Raw genomic sequence first — 14,337 nt, 5'->3', positions numbered from 1 at the left:
TCAGTAACCTCTTCTGCAAAAATGAGCTCACCCTGGACACTGACTTTGAAACCATTTTGCTGTTTAAAGAAGTAGGAAACATAATTATTTTGTTCCTATTATCTTCTCCATGCAGAGATACTGTGCATTACATTAGTACTTTTCGTAATATCATTGGGTACCAGTGTCCAAACTTTGTGGAGCTTGTCCACAAAGTCTCAAGGCCTAAACAATGCACATTATTTATAACAGATCTGTATCACTGCTGTTGCATCTGCTTACAGTATTGATGTAACATGTCATGTGACTTCCCAACTCTAAGAGTTCCATGAATTCGATGCACCCAGAGAAGACAGACCTGTTTCTCTTCTTCTTTTGTTGTTGTTGTTAGTTGCGAAGTCATGTCCGAGCCATCGCGACCCCATGGACAACGTTCCTCCAGGCCTTCTTGTCCTCTATCATCCCCCGGAGACCATTTAAGCTCACTGCTTCAGTGACTCCATCCAGCCACCTCATTCTCTACCATCCCATTCTTTTTTTGCCGTCAACCTTTCCCAGCATTAGGCTCTTCTCCAGTGAGTCCTTCCTTCTCATTAAGTGGCCAAAGTATCATCTTTAGGATCTGGCCTTCTAAAGAGCAGTCGGTTGATCGCCTCTTCTTCCTGTATTTTGCCCTAAACTTTCATTAATGGCTGTGAATAATAACATATTTCCTACCCACAATCCCCACTTGATACAGAAATATGATGAAAAATAAAATGTCACTGTTTATTCTCTGTCTTTAGGTATTTGCTCTGAAGTTGCCAGGTAAAACAACAAGTGATTTCCTTCTACACATGTTTATTTTAATATTATAAGTTGAAGGAAATAGAACCCATATGGTACAAATCTCCTGTTCTTTATTAGCTCAGAGAAGAAAAAAAAGAAAGACATATTTGATAGCTACCTGCAAACTTTAAAAATAATGACAACTACTAATTAGTATGTCTCGTCTGAAATATGCAGTCAGACATAGGTTCCCCCCCCCACACTTTTGTATTGTGTTTTACTCTATCTCCAAATGATATGTCAGGGCCTAATTAGAATATCCATCTTGTGGTGCAAAAACAAAATTGTGTGTTATAAAGTAGAGATGATTTTGTTCCTGCAAAGACATTAGCTACCTACCAGGGGAGCTATGAATATTCATTGCCTCGCTCACATAAGTATGCTTTAATCAAATATTTTTGTTTATTTACTATATTGTGTCAATATTGTTTTCAGTTATTGCACAGTCATTCTCAGGAAATGATTTTCCCTCAATAACATTTTCAACTAATAATTAAGGCAATTTAGCTTATTATGGGACACACGGTAACATTGTGTTCAGAATTCTAATAGCTCTCACTGAACTTGGTGCACATTGAGAAAATTACATGCACCGATGTGATTCCATTTACCGAATATAAAGGTATCAAATGTTAACAAGTTTTAATATCTGTCATGGATCTGGAATTAAATTGGATGGATTGAAAAGCAAAAGGAAAGAAAAGCATTGATTATCCAACCTTTAAAGGCACAATAGTAGTATATAGGTTATGTGTGAGTAAGAGATATATCAACAAAGTTCTTGAAAGTCCTATTCAGGATTTTAGCAGATGAAGGGGAAAACAGAAAAACTTGGAAAGATGTCTCAACAATTGTGGAAGTAGGAGTGCTTCTGTAAAATTAGGGCTCTGAGAAGAACTCTTTCTTTCTCCATTTTAATCCTGGCTCCTATGAAACCAGGTAGTTTTTGCAATCCTGCTGACCCAAAGTAGAGTCCTGTGGTTTAGTCTCAGCGCTCCAGAAATTAGGAAAAAAGCCAATCCCATGCAGAAATGTTGTGATCCTGTCCCAAACATACAGACGTTTGGTATGAAACATGATGATGAAAAAGTGACAAAACATTTATAATAGCCTCACAATGTTAGCCCTGCCTTTTTGTACTTGCGTTCTTATTTAGTACATAAGTCATGGGGTTTGTGTCTGATGCCCTCTATCACTATCGTTTCTATCTCTATCTCTATACCAGGGGTGTCAAACTCAAGATCCATGGTGTTGAGTTTTGCCAGCAGGCTGCAGAGCTGGCAGTGGAGTCGGACAGTGATGAGGCTGAGGAAGAACATGGGCCAATCCTGGAGAGGGCCCAGATGAGGGCTCTGCGTCAGAGGCAGAGATGGGGCCAGGGCCATCGGGGAGTGAGGTTGGACTCCAGAGCCTCCAGAGACTGATAGGAGTGAGGCATGAGAAGAGCTGCTAGAAGGCAAGAGCAGCTCAAGCAAAGAGGACAACTCAGGAGTAGGGCCAAGAGATGATTGGCCCTTCCCATAAGGCTTAAAACAGACCAGCAACAGCGTTGGGCTTTGCCGGAAAACAACGTTGGTAGCTTCATCTTCTTCTTCATCTATGTCTTGTATTTATTTTTGTATCTGTGACTTCTGAAAGTTTGCCAAGAAAGGCCTTTGGTAGTTTGTCTAATTGGACTAAGGTTTGCGACAGGACTGAGGAATTTTTGTCGGGAGGAATTTGCTTTAATTTAGTTGAACGACGCTGGGAATGAAGTAATTCTCAGCTGTTCGAATAAAGTTTGCTTGTTTTTTCACTGACTGATTTTCCTACTACTTACTTGGGCCTGGGTCACAACACACGAGCTGGATTCGACCGGTGGGGTGCTTTGATTTGGCCCATGGGACAAGCCTGGAAACAGCAAAGGACTGGCCCATGGTATCTCTGTCAGTGAAAATGGTGCTTGAGGGACTGCATGAGCCCCCCTGGCAGAGCCCCATTTTGGCTGACAGAAGGCTATCAAATCAACCTAAAAACAAAACAAAAGGAGAAATTTCCCCTTTTGCATTTGAGCAAGAAGACAGGAAAGGAGAAAGGGAAAGAGGAAAGACAAAGAAAAAGAAGGAAGGATGGGAAGAGAGCAAGGAAGGAAAAATAAGGAAAGAGGGGAAGGAAGAAGAAAGGAGAATGAAGAGGGAAATAAAAAGAAAGAAGGAAGGGAGGGAGGGAGGGAGGAAATTATAATGACAGTGAGAGAAGGTCTCAGGGAAGTCCTGCCTTAGTACTTGGCCACCACAGATCTCCCCAACGCCAATGACTTGGAGCTGGCCACGCCCACCATGGCCACGCCCCCAGCCCTCCGAGGTCAAACACAACCCTGATACGGCCCTCAATGAAATTGAGTTTGACACCCCCGCTCTATACCATCTTTATCCTTGTTGAATCATGTCACATTATCAAGACGAAGAGAGTTCACATACCACTTGCTTGGCATGGCACCTCCTATTTCAGGAAACCAGAATTCCATCAAGGTTTGAGAGGCCAAAATAATGTTGCAGATTCACAAGGACATCATGTCCCCTTTCCCTTGGCAGCAACTGTTTACCTAATGGAATGCTCACTTTAATTAAAGCCCTCCCGCATCCCCACCCCTTTTATACTTTAGCGCTACTACCTTTCATATTAACTTTTCACCTTGTAAGATCTCTGGCTTCATTCAAAATGCATTAGAATCAGCTGAGCAGCACACATTTTGGAACGTGGACATAGGGCATTGCTCCGTCATTCTGAATTTAATGCTGCAGTTAGAGAAAGGAACTTTGTGACTCTAGCTGATTTCCTAACATGGACAAAACAATTTACCAGGTTGTGGGGGAAAGTTAACAATTGTATTGGTGCGTTTTAGTACAATGCAAGCTGCAGCCATGTACACTTAGGGCTGAGAAATCAGTTCTCATTGTCTGAATGCGAAAAGAAATTGCTCAAGTTACTTATTATTCTAGTTATTTTCTCTAGGTGTACAGTTTTTAGTGGAAGAAAAAAAAATGCATGGCTTCTGAAGCAGCTGTCTTTTTCTTATTACTGAGATCAATATATAGCAAAAGAAGTAAATAGAAAGAGTCAGAGTGTGAAATTGTACAGTTGTACAATTGTACTTTACCTTTAAGCAAAGATTCATTCCATCATGAAAATTTTCTTCTCGCCACAAATGTAATAAAACACATTTTAAAGTTGCCATTTGAATTCTAAAATCTAATGAGCCACTGTCTTGAGTTATCTCCAGTAATTTGAGAACAGTAAACACCATTTCCATTATTGCTATCTCTATTTTATTTTGTCATTTTTCCTAATACCTATTATGGTTTTGCATACTGGTACTTTTGCAACTAGTACTTGGTGTAGTAAGGGCAAGAAGTATGACAGAGATAAAGAGGGTACCAGTTAAACTGAGAGGAGAATAAAGGGATTCTAAATAGAAAAATGGAAAATTGTATTTCCTAATCCATTATTCTCTGACTTTTTCATTTAAACCGGAACAGAAAGCTTTAATAATTAATTTCTTATTTTTAAGACCTTTGCAACCCATTTTATTAGTATGGTAAGAAAACCCTAAATGCGATTGGATTCATAGATTATCAGGGAAATGGATTTCTAAAACTTCAACCGTTGCAAATTATCTCCTTGGTAATTATAGAATGTAAGGTTATTGAGTTGCATCAAAGACATCAATCATGTATCTTAGCATCCTGTTACTTTCAGATGTGATTCTTTTTGATTTTCTTGTTTGTTTTTTTAAATTTAGAAAAAAAAAACACCCTATTTTTTATTTTAAAAAGTTTCATCACAATTACAGAAACATATGTCTGATATCTAGAAAAAGTCAGATTTCCCGAACAGGTATGAATCTCAGATTACTTAATGTTGGCTTAATGGATAACCTATGTTTGTTGAACACCTCAGTAATTTTCCATGTTACTATGAGATGTCATTTTCTGAAATATCAGGTAGATATTCACTGCAGAAATGATATCACAGTCTTTGCTGACCGTAATAAAAATTTTGTTATGATATTGTAGTCATTTTGTCAACTCTGACAGTCCATAAAAGGGCTGATGAAAGATTCTTGGAATGGGTGCTACCCAAGTGCCAGTAAGAAGAAGAATGCTACTGTTAGTTGACAACTTTGAACAGTGCTATTGATTATACAATAGGTAGGTTAAGAGAAAAGTTGAAGCTGAAATCTGGACAAGACTGAGATTCTGTAGATAAATGGGAAATCTAGTTTGTAGTTCAACTTCTTCTCCAAAGGCCTATCTTATAATTTGAGATTGTTTCTTGAATTTTTTTCTATTCCCAAATTTTCAGATGAAGTTAGAATTGCAGATTCTGCAATTCGCAGAATTTTACTAACTGAATCATCTGAGATCATATCTTAATTGAATTGCCTTGACCACCGTTATCTATGATTTAATCACGGTAATAACCACCATATAAAAATATTGGGTTCTTTCTGCTCTGTATTTAGTACCTTTATCATAATTAATTGAAAGACCAAGGCAACAAATATTCAGCCTTGAGCTTTCTAGCAACCTGCTGAATTAATTTAGCTCAGATCTGCCTAATGTCTTCTAAGTTTTTTTAAAAAAATAAGGAGCCATGCTACATTTAACTAATCAACATAGAACTGCATACAATATGACTATTACATCATGTTTAGACTATTGAAATACTTTTTTTTTTTTTTTGCAAATGAGAGCTTCCAGAGAGTGGTACTCAGTATTGAGGTCAGTAGATAGATAGGGAGATATAGTCTGGCTATTTTAGATTATTAGGATTTGCAGAGAAGAGATAATTTTGGACACACCAAAATTTAGAATTCGCCGCCTTCGGTATGACCTAAGCATAGCTCATAAAATCATCTGCTACAAAGTCCTACCTGTCAATGACTACTTCAGCTTCAACCACAACAATACACGAGCACACAACAGATACAAACTTAAAGTGAACTGGTCCAAACTCGATTGCAGAAAATATGACTTCAGTAACAGAGTTGTTAATGCCTGGAATGCACTACCAGACTCTGTGGTCTCATCCCAAAACCCCCAAAACTTTAACCTAAAACTGTCTACTGTTGACCTCACCCCATTCCTAAGAGGTCTGTAAGGGGTGTGCATAAGAGCACCAGCGTGCCTACCGTCCCTGTCCAAATGTTCCCTTTAATTGTACTCATTTTATGTATTCATTTCATGCTTATACTTATATATATTATCTAATATGTACTCGACAAAATAAATAAATAAAATAAATAAATAAATAAGCAAAGACCTGCTTGGTAGGTAGGAGGAAAGGAGCCTTGCCTTGTGTTGTTCTCATTACGTAGACACTGTCTTTACAATAACCATTCACTTGGGCTGTATAGATCACAGCCTCTTCGAAACTGTGAAATAGCTATAGCCCTTCAGAACTTGACATGCCTCTCAGGCTCTTCTCAACATATCAGCTTTGATGTGAAAGATCAGAGGGGCTCTTTACACTTAAGCAAATAATTGAATTAATTACACAGTTCTCCAATTCCGTGTCAACCCCTGATGTTATATTTCTGTGTCTCTGTGTCTTTGTGTATACTCTGGGTCATGTGATCAGGAATCAATAGTTTTCTGAACTATTTCCTAACAACCTCTTCTGTAAGGTTGCGTTTTTTCTAACTATTTTTCTCTGTAACTCCCAGCCATATCTGACCTTTTTTGAACACACTACGCCCTTTGATGGCTTCTGCAACTAGATCAAATTTGGTCCCATTCTGTCTTGTTTTAGAGAGTTATCATGATGATAGACAGAGTTCTGAAGCCTTTCCCATTTTCTCTCCAGTATTCTGTTGCCTGGGAATAATAAAAAGGACTTAGTGAAATGATGAATGGAAAGAGGCTGTGAGTGAGAAAAATTACATTTAAGAGACTGTATAATGTGCATAAAAAGAAAAAAGATAACTGCAAAGAATGTAGTCAACCGAGAACAAGAAATAGATAAGATTGAAAATGGCAACGCAAATGCAGAGCAATTTTCACATATACTCCTGCCCAGTATGATCTCCCCCATCCTATATTCATCCTTTTGTTTTTCCCCACCCAGTGGAAGAGATTAGCATATGTCCCTATTGAAATTTATCTTGTGATTTAATTTTTTATCCATTTTTCCAGCTTGTCAAAATTTTACTGAATGTTGATGCTATTCTTTGCTATCCCTCTCTCATTGTGCCATCCACAAATATGGTAATCATGATCCTGGGGTACCCTATTTGATATTCCTTTCAGTTGGCTTGGAGGCACTGACATAGTCTATTTTATTGTTCAACAAGTTCTGCATCCTTCAATAGTAGCATAGTCCAGCCAACATTTTGCCATTTTTCTCTTGTAGCTATACCTTGTCTAATGTTTTACTGAAGTCACTGCTTTCGCATGGTTAATTAAACTGGTTGCTTATATCAAAAAAGAAGACCAGGTTGGTTTGGCATCACTTGATGCTGATATTGAAGTTTGCAGATGATATAACAGTGATTGGTCTCATTTGAGATAACGATGAATCCGCATAGAGATGGAAGGTTGAACAACTAGCCTCGTGGTGCGACCGGAACAACCTGGAATTGAACACACTCAAAACTGTAGAAATGGTGGTAGACTTTAGGAGAAACCCTCCCATACTATCACCTCTTACAATATTAGGCAACACAGTATCAACAGTAGAGACCTTCAAATTTCTAAGTTCTATCATATCCCAAGACCTAAAATGGACACCTAACATCAAAAACGTCATCAAAAAAGCACAACAAAGAATGTTCTTTCTCCGCCAACTCAGGAAGTTCAAACTGCCCAAGGAGCTGCTGATACAGTTCTACAGAGGAACTATTGAGTCTGTCATCTGCACCTCTATAACTGTCTGGTTCAGTTCTGCAACCCAACAAGACAGACACAGATTTCAGAGGATAATTAGCACTGCAGAAATGAGCGCTAGAATGCATGAATGCAACTCATTAAAATCCTTAGAAAGTGAGAGGTAAGAAGTTTAAAGAACAAAGGGCAATGTATAGATGTGACAAAACAAACATAGATTGCAAAGATAGAAGTGTATGGGGAAACACATTAATGATGTTCATATAAAGTAGGTTTAAGATATCTTTTCATATATGATGCTTTTAATTTCGGTGGCTTATTCCTCTCTGGGGAAATATTTATCCTGAAAGATAAATAGTATGATGGGTATGCTAGAACTAATAGAAAACGTTAGATAATTTACGGTAGCCAGATGTTCCATGTTCCCAGATAACTACCCAGAAGTTGTGGTGGTAGGGTCTTTGCACATCCGTTTTGAGGCATATTCTGTTGAGTCTTCTACCTTGAAATTCCAGGAATTTTCATTTAACATATTTTCTTTAAATAGCAGTAAACTGGAAAGAATCCTAATACCCCTAATTTAAAAGCACATTTTAAGGTATTTTAATGAAAGTAACGTATCAGTGTAATAGTTGCAATCTTGCAGGAATGAGAGCATATATAAAGATTTAAATCAGTGAGAAATAATGCTAATGGTAAAGAGCATACTACCTCACAGAGTTAAAAATGGACTGTGTCTAATTACAGAATATAAGACGTGTGCTGGAATAAATCCTAAGTAATGTATCCCTTTGTGAAGATTGCAGTCACTTAATTCACTCCCTTTGCTGGGCATTTTGTTTCTATTAAAGCAGTATCTATTTATTTTTTTTCATTTTATGTAATTCTAGTTATTGTTCCTTAACTTGCCTGGATAATTTGAATTCAAACTTCTTGTGTTACTAAAATATCTGGCTAGTCAGAAAGAAACAGAATCAGAAAAGGATCTCTAGTACAGTGAATTGCTCAATAAACTCAAGATGCTAATATGAGAGACAGTACATACTGTATGACAGGGTTAAATTTTACATTAAAGGCCTTAAACTGGAAAAAAACAAACAACTTCATAAAGGCCCAGTAGGGATAAAAAAAGTTGTGATAGGATGTACAGTACTTCATGTTTTCCTACTGCTTATTTCAGTTGGTTAGTCGAAACAACTTACTCACTGAGTAGATAAACAGGAAGAAGAAAGAATAATTTAACAGTTTAAGGAAGAGTCCCTAACAATGTTTTTTCTCCAATCACATACTGTATACTCAAGTAATTGAAATATTGAAATGGGAATAAGAAGTAATAAAATATAACTACTCTGGGAGTCTTAAGAAACAATTGTGGACATGAACTGTTAAAAGTCTTCAGTGATGATCTGCAATGCTTGTGACATATTTGCACTCTTCCCTTCTAAGTACATATGTCTTGTAGCAGCCTTGGAGAAAAAGCCAGAGGAATAAAGCAGGGGTGGGTTCTACTTACCTTTACTACAGGTTCGCATCGTGCCCGCACTTGCTTGCTCGCTTCGCTCATGTGCGTGCTCTTCTGCACATGCACAGAAGCTTCTGCGCATGCGCAGATCACTTCTGATGACGTCCGGGTCAGTGAGCGGAGCCTCCTGCCAGTTTTACTACCAGTTCTTGTGAACCGGGCCAAACCGGGGGCAACCCACCACTGGAATAAAGCTATGAGTGGCCCTACTTCTGTTGATAGGAGAACATAAAGGGTTCACCAGATTAAACAATGGGGGATTTAACAAAGCTAACAGAGAAAGCAATTTGCCACAAGGAAGCAGCAAAGCGGCAAGAGTCATAATCAGAAGCAGTTTACTGGGCTTTTGTTTACTCCAGGTGTTCAAGTGGACATTAGACAACCATCTGTGAAGATGGTTTAATTTGGACTTGCAGAAGATTAGACACAATGTCCCAAATGTCCCTTGCAATGCTAAGATTTTAGAAATGGCAAACAATTGTTTTATCTGGTATAAACAGTTTCTGTTTAGATAGTCTGAAGAAATCATTTCCAGATTTCTGAGAATCATCTGAAATCTCAGCTATATTAAGTATTATTATTTTTTTATTAAGGAAGAGACAAGAGTGGAATTTATTACTTTGAGATCTAGAACATGGTCATCCCTAAGCATATATTTGCTCATTTCAAGAAATTGAAATCTTGTTTGTATTTATTCTAATTACTCTGATCCAGTGGTGAAATCCAAATTTTTTTTACTACCGGTTCTGTGGGCGTGGCTTGGTGGGCGTGGTGTGGTGTGGCTTGGTGGGTATGGCTTGATGGGTGCGGCAGGGGAAGGATATTGCAAAATCTCCATTCCCACCCCACTCCAGGGAAAGGATATTGCAAAATCTCCATTTCCATCCCACTCTGGGGCCAGCCAGAGGTGGTATTTGCCGGTTCTCCAAACTACTCAAAATTTCCACTACTGGTTCTCTGAACTGCTCAAAATGTCTGCTACCGGTTCTCCAGAACCTGTCAGAACCTGCTGGATTTCACCCCTGCTCTGATCTGTTTTAAGTTGTAGGTCACCCTGAAAGGTGAGTTAGGCCCAAGGACACAAATCAAAATTTATCATTGTATTAGATTTTAAAACCAGATTTGCCAGGCTTCAACTGTACTGCAATTGAAGTGGCTATAAATGCATTGATAAATTAATGAATGCCTGTAATGTTACACAGTCTCCATTTTCATGGACGTCTATGGGTAATCTTCAGTATATACTTACAGACTCCTTTTCTCACACATCAAATATTTGAATGGAATACATGTATCTCTAGTCTAGTGTATGAATGATGTTCCTGGGAAGGTCTGAGATGAATGTCTTCCGTTCCTTCATCAGAATCTGGTTTCGGTTTTCTCCATATAGATAAAAATTTAATGTTCTATTCTAGTTCCTTAAGGATTACTTACTTTATTGCAATGGTCTTTTCTGTTATAGGCAATAACCTTCTCTATTAGTGTATGATAGCAAAAGATTTGTAGTTGTCCTTCAAGAACTTTTTTGTTTAGTGCTTGAATACTATTTATGCTGTACAGGCCTTATTCAAAGGGCTCATTTAAAAGGTTCCCTTTATTTTTTCCTAAGGAGATGAACTGTAAAGAATAATTTGTCCCACAGCTCTTTGAATAGCAGTTTTGCTCCCATTACCTTTAATGGGATTTGCATTGTGAAATTTGCCCATATCTCTTAATCTTTGTTTTTTCTTCATTTTTACAAACCACTAGGCCATGTTACGCAGTACAAAACCATACAGAAAGGAGATTTCTTTTAATATAGTTTGACTTTATAGTACATAGAGAAATAATGGTTTTGATTTTATTCATGGACTAATTTGGATTAAAAGAAATCTCTGGTGGGTCATTTAATTCATTCCTCTGCATTGTGTACAAAGCAAATTTCATTATCTATAAACGATTCCTGATAGCTGGCTTTAACTTTCATCTTTCTACTGAGAATGATTTTCCAGCATCTCCAACTAAGCACTAATGTATGAAGAGTTATGCACTTTATTGGATACTAGAATTAAATATGCTTGCTTTGTCATCATAATCCCCTAACTCCTTTTTTCAGTCTCGATAAATTAATGAGAATAATAAGAAAATGCATCTGACTTTCCTTATCATATTTGCAATGTTAGAATAAATACTTGTTTAAATTCCAGAAGTATTCCATCATGTGCCAGTGGCACATGAATCTTCTTTAGGATAGGACCACAGATATTTGTTCAAGTTCTCCTGCTTTTTAATGTTTTTTTTCTTTTGAAAGAAGCATTAGAAATGAATGCAAACTTCTGATACAGAAGCATGCATTCCTATAGATACAAGAAAGAGGATCAAAGATTCAGTTAAGTCTGTATCAGAGGTGGGCTTCAAAAATTTTAGCAAGGGGTTCTCTGCCCGGTTGCTGGGTGGGCATGGCCATGGTGGGCATGGCCTAGTCGGCCTCCTGAACCATGGTGGGGGGCCTTTCTGCCCTACCCGGGCTCTGGAGGCTTTCCTCGAGCCTCCGGGAGGGTGAAAATGGCCTCCCCAGGCTCTGGAGGCCCTCTGGAGGCTGGAAATGGGCCCGTTTCTGGCCTTCCTGCACTCCCAGTAGGCCCGTTTTTGCCCTCCCCAAGCCTCCGTGCGCGCCCTGCCCTTACCTGCATCCAAAACAGGCCGCATGGGGACTCCTGGGAGGGGAGGGAGGGGCCAGCCTTGAGTGAGATTTGGGGGTTCTCCAAACTGCCCAGAATCTTAGCTAGAGGTTCTCTTGAACCCCTGTGAACCCCCAGCAGGCCACCCCTGGTCTATATGAAGGAATCTATGATGGAGCACTGTTATGCAACAAGTTCCCAGGAAAGAGGGAGCATATTCCAAGGATGGGGTGGGGGTGGGGTTTAAAGAAGAGCATAATCCAGAACTGGATCATAGGAAGGGGAACAGATTTATAATAACTACCTCCTAGAATCTCCCAGAGTATATTAGTTAGAATAGGATAGTATACAGTTCTGTTGGTTTTCAAGCGCAGGTAGTCATCGACTTATGACCACAATTGAGCCCAAATTTCTGTTGTTAAGCGAGACATTTCTTAAGTGAGTTTTGCCCCATCTTACAACCTTTCTTGCCACCGTTGTTAAGTGAATCACTGCAGTTGATAAATTAGTAACCTGGTTATTAAGTGAATCTGGCTTCCCCATTGGCTTTGCTTGCCAGAAGGTTGCAAAAGAGATCACATGACTTTGGCAACAGTTATAAAGATGAGTCAGTTGCCAGGAATCTAAATTTTGATCCCACGATCAAGGGGATGCTGCCAAAGGCCGTAACTGTGAAAAACGGTCATAAGTCACAGTTTTCAGTGCCCTTGTAACTATGGACAGTCACTGAATGAACTGTTGTAAGTTGAGGGTTACCTCTGCGTTTAGTTTGGAAAGATTCTACTTATATGGTATATGCAAATAAAGAAGTGAACTGTAGCTGGAGTGTTTTCTGTTGTTCTTGGACTAGGCCTGACAGAATCTTAATGTACTTCATGTCTCAGGAAGTGGCAACATTTGACATCTGTCAGAAATGGTGTAGGATCTCCTGCTTGGGCAGGAGGTTGGAATAGATGACCTACAAGGTCCACTCCAACTCGGTTAATCAGTTAAACCTGTTAAATGACTTGGCTGTTCCAGAAAGTCCTTGCAGATATGGTGATTACTTTCTTGCATTAATTGACTTTTTTTTTTCTTCTCGATTTATATGCCGCCCTTCTCCGGAGACTCAGGGAGGCTTACAGTGCGTAAAGCAATAGCCTTCATACTTTTTGTATATTTATACAAAGTCAGCTTATTGCCCCCACAAACTGGGTCCTCAATTTACCTACCTTAGAAAGGATGGAAGGCTGAGTCAACCTTGAGCCTGGAGAGATTCGAACTTGCAGTAATTGGAGGCAGCTGAATGTTAATAACAGGCTATTAGTCTGCTGCGCCACCAGACTGCTCCTAGTAAGATTGTTTTCTGTGATATGACAACGATTATAAAGTTGAGGGTTTGGAAGCTTGGTTATTTTTTTTATTCTTTTTTTTTATTTCTAAGGGTATATAATATCAATATTCCATATCAATCACCAGGAGTCCAGCTTAGTTGGAAGGACAACTGCAGTGGTTAGAGTGCAGTCCTGCAGGCTACTTCTGCTGACTGCTGGCTGCCTGCAATTTGGCAGTTCAAATCTCACCAGGCTCAAGGTTGACTCAGCCTTCCATCCTTCCAAGGTAAGTAAAATGAGGACCCAAATTGTTGGGCGCAATAGGCTGACTCTGTAAACCGCTTAGAGGGCTGTAAAGCACTGTGAACTGGTATATAAGTTTAAGTGCTATTGCTAATGCCATTGCTATTTTTTGTACTCATTATAGCCTTCAATTAGATACTCCATGCTAGGTTATATATTTCTAGTTCCAAGCAATTGTTATCATAGAATCTTACTCAATACGGACAACTGTTTCTTGAGTAGATTTATGTAACTACTGGTATTATCTATTCAACATAGTCCTTTGGAATTTCAACCAATATAAAATCATAAAACAAGAGCATTTAATAGATAAGTAGCCCACCACAGTGGGCTAATTGAAAATCAGCAAGAACAAATTACTGATAGAACTAAATCTAAAGAATGGTAAAGTTTAAAAAGTCTTAACAATTACGTGAAACGTGGTTGCCTGCAGGAAAAGAGAGGGGTCAAATGACAAATCACACATCTCAGTGCTGGGATGCAAATGCTAACCTTTACAAGCTTCCTTGTGTGATGCAAATACAAAAAGACAGGGCCTGTATCCTTAACAGTATATCACAACTCACATTTCATCATTTTGGCAACATCATGGCTAGCTGCAGATATCTGCAGTAAAATATTAAAATGTCTTAATGTCTCAAAGAATAGAAATATTTTCATCTTTCACACCAAATAGTCAGTAAATACAGTTTCCCGAGAAATGCATTTTACAGTTGGGTGCCACCATAGAAAAGACTCATTGTTTGGCAGTGACATGTCACAAAGAGACTTTATATAACTTGTCCCAAGTAGTATTGACAGCTGTACTTTGACCTGCAGGTAAAGCACATGAAAAACTTCTGGTATGATACAATTGAACAAGTGAA

The sequence above is a fragment of the Pantherophis guttatus genome, chromosome 8 (assembly GCF_059756535.1).
Source record: "Pantherophis guttatus breed Tessera chromosome 8, ASM5975653v1, whole genome shotgun sequence".
NCBI lineage: Eukaryota > Metazoa > Chordata > Lepidosauria > Squamata > Colubridae > Pantherophis > Pantherophis guttatus.
Note: the sequence above shows the minus strand (reverse complement) of the source record.